Here is a 5,593-nt window from a genome sequence, read left to right as displayed (position 1 = left end):
GAGAAAATTGCACACAGTTCGAGCATCATTTTTCCTTGTGGGGATGGCTTCAACCCATCTTGACGCATAATCCCCGACCACAAGGATATATTTAAAAGAATGAGAAGAAGGAAAAGGACCCATGAAATCTATTCCCCAAACATCAAATATTTCACATACCTGTATTGATTGTAACAACATCTCATCTCTCTTAGTGATGTTACCTATTCTTTGACACATGTCACATTGTGCAACATATTCTCGGGCATCTTTAAAGAGAGTCGGCCAGAAAAATCCGGCTTCCAAAACATTAAAGGTTGTTCGATTTGCCACATAATGACCTCCAATTGCTCCATCATGACAGTGATATAAAAATTTTCTCATCTCATCTTCAGGCACACATCTTCTAATGATATTATCTGCGCAATTTTTAAACAAGTAAGGTTCATTCCACAAATAATACTTTGCATCAGATATAAGCTTTTTTCTTTGCTGGTAAGAGAGATCTTGGGGTGTCCATTTTCCAACCAAGTAGTTTGCAATATCTGCAAACCATGGTGGTTGAGTCACAATTGAGTTAACTGAGAAAATGTGTTCATCAGGAAATTCTTCCTTTATTTCGCTAAACTCAAGGGGGGGGATTTTCTAATCTAGACAAATGGTCAGCTACTTGATTTTCTGTTCCTTTTTTGTCTTTTATCTCAAGGTCAAATTCTTGTAGAAGTAAAATCCATCTTAACAATCTAGGTCGAGCATCTTTCTTTGCTAAGAGGTATTTTAAAGCTGCATGATCTGTAAAAACAGTGACCTTGGTTCCTATCAAATAAGATCGAAACTTATGAAAAGCAAATACTACTGCTAGTAACTCTTTTTCTGTTGTGGCATAATTTAGTTGAGCCTCATTCATTGTTCTACTAGCATATTAAATGAGACGAAATATCTTATCCTTTCTCTAGCCTAAAACAGCTCCAACTGCTATATCACTAGCATCACACATGACCTCAAAAGGTTGATTCCAGTCTGGGGACACAACTACATCGGCGGTTGATAACTTTTCCTTAAGGGTCTCAAATGTTTTCAAACAATCACCTGAAAAATCAAACTTAATATCTTTCATCAAAAGGTTAGTCAACGGCTTTGAAATCTTTGAAAAGTCTTTTATGAACCGTCTGTAAAACCCTACATGACCTAGAAAGCTTATGATGCCTTTAATAGTTGTGGGAGGGGGTAATCCTGCTATAAGATCAATTTTAGCCTTATCAACTTCTATCCCTTTAGCAGTGATTTTATGTCCTAAAACAATTTCCTCAGCAACCATAAAATGATATTTTTCCCAATTAAGAATCAAGTTTGTCTCTTCACATCTCTTAAGAACTAAGGTCAAGTGGTGAAGACAATCCTCAAATGTTTTGCCAAAGAGTGTAAAATTTTCCATAAAAATTTCAAGAAATTTTTCAGTCATGTCAGAAAAAATTGTTGACATGCAAGGTTGAAATGTAGCAGGGGCATTGCATAGACCAAATGGCATTCTTCTATAGGCATATGTTCTATGAGGACATGTGAAAGTTATTTTGTCCTGATCTTCAAGTGTAATTGGTATTTGGTTATACCCTGAATAGCCATCAAGAAAACAGTAAAAACCATATCCTGCAATTATTTCTAATATTTGATCAATAAATGGTAAAGGGAAATGATCTTTTCTAGTAGCATCATTGAGACGTCTGTAATCAATACAGACTCTCCATCATGTGACGGTCCTGGTAGGTATGAGTTCATTACTTTCATTTCTTATAACAGTCATACCTCCTTTCTTTGGTACTACCTGAACTGGGCTTACCCAAGGGCTGTCTGAAATGGGATAGATAATACCTGCCGCCAAAAGCTTTACGATCTCCTTTTTTTACTACTTCCTGCATTGCTGGATTCAATCTCCTTTGGGGCTGGACTATTGTCCTGTAGCTATCCTCCATAAGGATTCTGTGCGTACAAACAACTGGATTAATCCATTTGATATCTTCTATAGTCTATCCCAAGGCTCCCTTGTGTGCTTTCAACACTTCAATCAGTTTTTCTTCTTGTCCTGCAATAAGAGAAGATGAAATAATTATTGTAAATAATTCTTTCTTAAGGTAAACATATTTTAAATGAGATGGGAGAACTTTGAGTTCAATTTTTGGTTGAACTTGTTCTAGTTGGATATCCTCGTCTTCAGAATCTTTTTCTAGTATTCTGACTTCTCTTCTAATGATAGGATCATCATCTTGTGTTGTGCCAGATTTGGCCAAATATCTTTCCATTGAGTCTGGAATTAATTGATCATCTTTGAATTCATCTGTAAGATAATTAAGCATGTCAATCGAAAAATACGACGATGACGTCTCATCTCCTGAAAATCTTAATATCTTTTACATATAAAAAATGACTCTTTCTTTATCAACTCTTAAAATTATTCGTCCTTGATGGACATCTATGATTGCTCTACCTGTGGCAGGAAATGGTCTACCCAAAATTATTAGTTCATCAGGACATTCCTTCATTTCAAGTACTATAAAATCTATAGGGAAAACAAACTTATCTACTCTTACGAGCACATTTTCAATTATTCCCTTAGGTTTCTTAGTACTTTGATATGCAAACTGAAGAGAAACCCATATGTCTTTAATTTCACCAAGATTCAATTTTCTAAAGATAGAAAATGGCATCAAATTTATTGAAGCTCCAGAATCACAGAGTGCTTTTTCAAAATATACTCCTCCCAAAGTGCATGGAATTGTAAAAGTGCCTGGGTCACCCAGTTTTTGTGGTAGTTTATTTTGAAGTGTAGCACTGCATTTTTCAGTAAACATTATCACAGAAACTTCTTCCAATTTTCTTATGTTTGACAAAATTTCTTTTAAAAATTTGGCATTTGCAATAAAGCATCAGTGAACGCAATATTGATGTGAATCTGTTTTAAAATCTCCAAAAATTTTGCAAATTGACTATCAAGATTTTCTCTTTTCATTTTTTTTTGGAAAAGGAATTGTCACAGGGAGAGGATTCAATTTTTCAATATTCTTTTCTTCTTTTTTCTTGACTTCTTTCTTTTCAGATGGTTCAGAGGGTATTTCAACATTCTTACCGTTATTTACTTGTTGTTCTGACTGGTCTGCATAGGGTTCATCAAGCTCCTTACCTGACCGTAAGGTGATGGCCTTAAGGTGCTCTTTTGGATTTTTCTCCGTATTGCTTGGTAAGGGACCCTGAATCTTTTCTGACACAAGAGCTGCCAATTGGCTTACTTGAATTTCAAGATTTTTAAGGGCTGAACCCTGACTTTTCATCTTTTCATCAGTGACCTTAATGTTCTTGTACAAAAGGTCATCAAGGCTAGGATGGGCTTGTTGAGGCCTTTGCTGATATGGAGTTGCTTGTTGATAAGCTTTGAAGCTTGATTGACCATGGTTTGGATTCTGGTATCCGAGTGGACCCTGTATTTGTTGCTTCTAGAAGCTTTGAGAGTTCTTAGCACCATTTGGATTGCGCCATTGAAAACCTGGATGTTTCTGTGCCATTGGACTTCCAAAAGGATATTGCTTGTAACCGATGACATTGACATGTTCATCATTGTGATTGGTTGCTTGACATTCATGGTTCTGATGATTTCCTCCACACATTCCACAAACCTCAAATTAGCTTGGTTGTTGTGTATTCACCTAAAAAGTTTCAAACTTTGTGCCAAAGAAACAATTTGTTGCGTTAGTGTATTTAAAGCATCAACCTGATTTCCCATAGCAGCCTTCTTGATGATTACACGCTCAGATGGTCATTGGATGACATTCTCAGAAATCTTATTCAACAATTACAATGCTTCCTCTGTGGTTTTTCTCATTACAGAAACTCCTGCAGCTGCATCAATCACATTTCTCTTAGAGGGTTTTAAACCGTGATAAAAAATATACAACTGCATATGTTCAGGAATGTCATGGTGTGGGCATTTTCTCAACATTGCTTTTCATCTTTCCCAAGCTTGATATACTGACTCAGTGTCAGTCTGCAAGAAATTAGAGATATCTTGTCTTAACTTTGTGGTTTTAGCAGGGGAAAAATATTTGTTTAAAAATTTCTGAGTCATTTGATCCCATGTGGTGATGGAACCTTGTGGCAAACTTCGCAACCAAGTCTTGGCATCTCCTTTTAAAGAGAAAGAAAATAGCCTTAACTTGATAGCTTCAGGAGGTACTCCATTATACTTAGCTATTTTAACAAGTTCCAAAAAGTCAATTAAATGACTGTGTGGATCTTCACTTGTATATCCATTGAAGATGCAAGACTGTTGAATCTTTGAATCAGGCCAGTCCTGATTTCAAAGTTGTTGGCTGCCACTGGAGGTTTTCTGACACTAAATTCGCAATTGAAGCGGTCTGGTCTAGCATAATCCCTTAGGATTCTGTTTGCTGGCTTAGGTGCTACTTCATCAAACTCATCCTCCACATGTACTGGTAGTTGAATGTCTTCTACTTCTTGATTCGCCATACCTTCATGAGCTATACTTTGAGAAGATATTGTTTGTCCTTTCCTGCACAATCGAAGAGATTTTTAAATTTCTGGATTGTAACTAACCAACTTTTTTGAAGAAGAACGGGTCATAAACTACCTAAAATTTTAAAGAGAAGAAAAATAATAATAAAGTAACACTAATTTCTAAAGCATTACTAAAAATAACTAAAGAAATTTTCAAAAATAACAAAAATAGTTAGAAAAAAAAGGTACGATAACATATATTAAGTATAAGTAAAGATGGTACTAGTAATAATAGTAATTAGAAATAAAGTTAGAATAGTATTTGTAGATAAAAGTACTAGTAATATTGTACTAAATATACTTAAGGAAAACTAATGATAGAAGTACTAGGTAGAAGTACTTAACAGTGGATAGTGAGAATACTGACAGAAATAATAATAATAATATTATTAATAGTAATAATTACAATAATAATTTCTCAAATTAGTAACAAAATATTTAATCTTAAGTAGATTTATGCCAATCCCGGGTAGCCCAATCGAGGAAGTGACGAGACCAATGTGCATAAGATTTTTCTACTCGTACTCAGTCAAATTCTAGTATAGTTTATGATATCGTCCCACATAGATTGGTTAATCTAGGCTATAGAATTTTAATATTTTTACTACTATTTGAGAGAACCAAATTGATTAAAGGTGAGTTTTAAAACTTGTTAATTAATTAAAGCAAAACAAACAATTTCTGAAAGATTTATAATTTAAAAGAGTTGGGAATCGTTGAATTCACTTGATAATATTATTACAATAAAATCTCAATTTCTACATGTATTTCTCTAAAGAATAATTGCTTATTGCTAATACAATTATATTTGTTCACTAAGAAAAATTCATTAATAGCACTCCGTGAGGTTATGTAATTAATTGAGTTAAAACTAGTGACGATCAAACCGAAATATTTTCTTGCTTGAATTGTGCTAAAAGGTAGTAAAAGCTTCGTGAGAATATTTTTACTAAAAATCAGTAATCTTGCCTACAACAATTCCTCCGTGAGAATTAAAACTGAGACAAACAAGATTACAGATTTGAAATAAGAGTTTTACAAAAAAAATATT

At 34.3% G+C, this 5,593-nt stretch overlaps 1 non-coding gene across 1 annotated transcript; it reads left to right on the top strand.

Moving 5' to 3' along the window:
- The first annotated feature begins 3,938 nt into the window (after positions 1-3,938).
- LOC142163752 (small nucleolar RNA R71) lies at positions 3,939-4,045 on the top strand. The gene has a single exon (XR_012694681.1). It is a non-coding gene; the product is annotated as a small nucleolar RNA R71 (small nucleolar RNA).
- The last annotated feature ends 1,548 nt before the right edge of the window (positions 4,046-5,593 follow it).

The sequence above is a fragment of the Nicotiana tabacum genome, chromosome 8, assembly GCF_000715075.1.
Source record: "Nicotiana tabacum cultivar K326 chromosome 8, ASM71507v2, whole genome shotgun sequence".
In the NCBI taxonomy this organism is placed as follows: Eukaryota; Viridiplantae; Streptophyta; class Magnoliopsida; order Solanales; family Solanaceae; genus Nicotiana; species Nicotiana tabacum.
The sequence above is the reverse complement of the archived record's forward strand: the minus strand, read 5'-3'. Positions and strand labels throughout refer to the sequence as shown.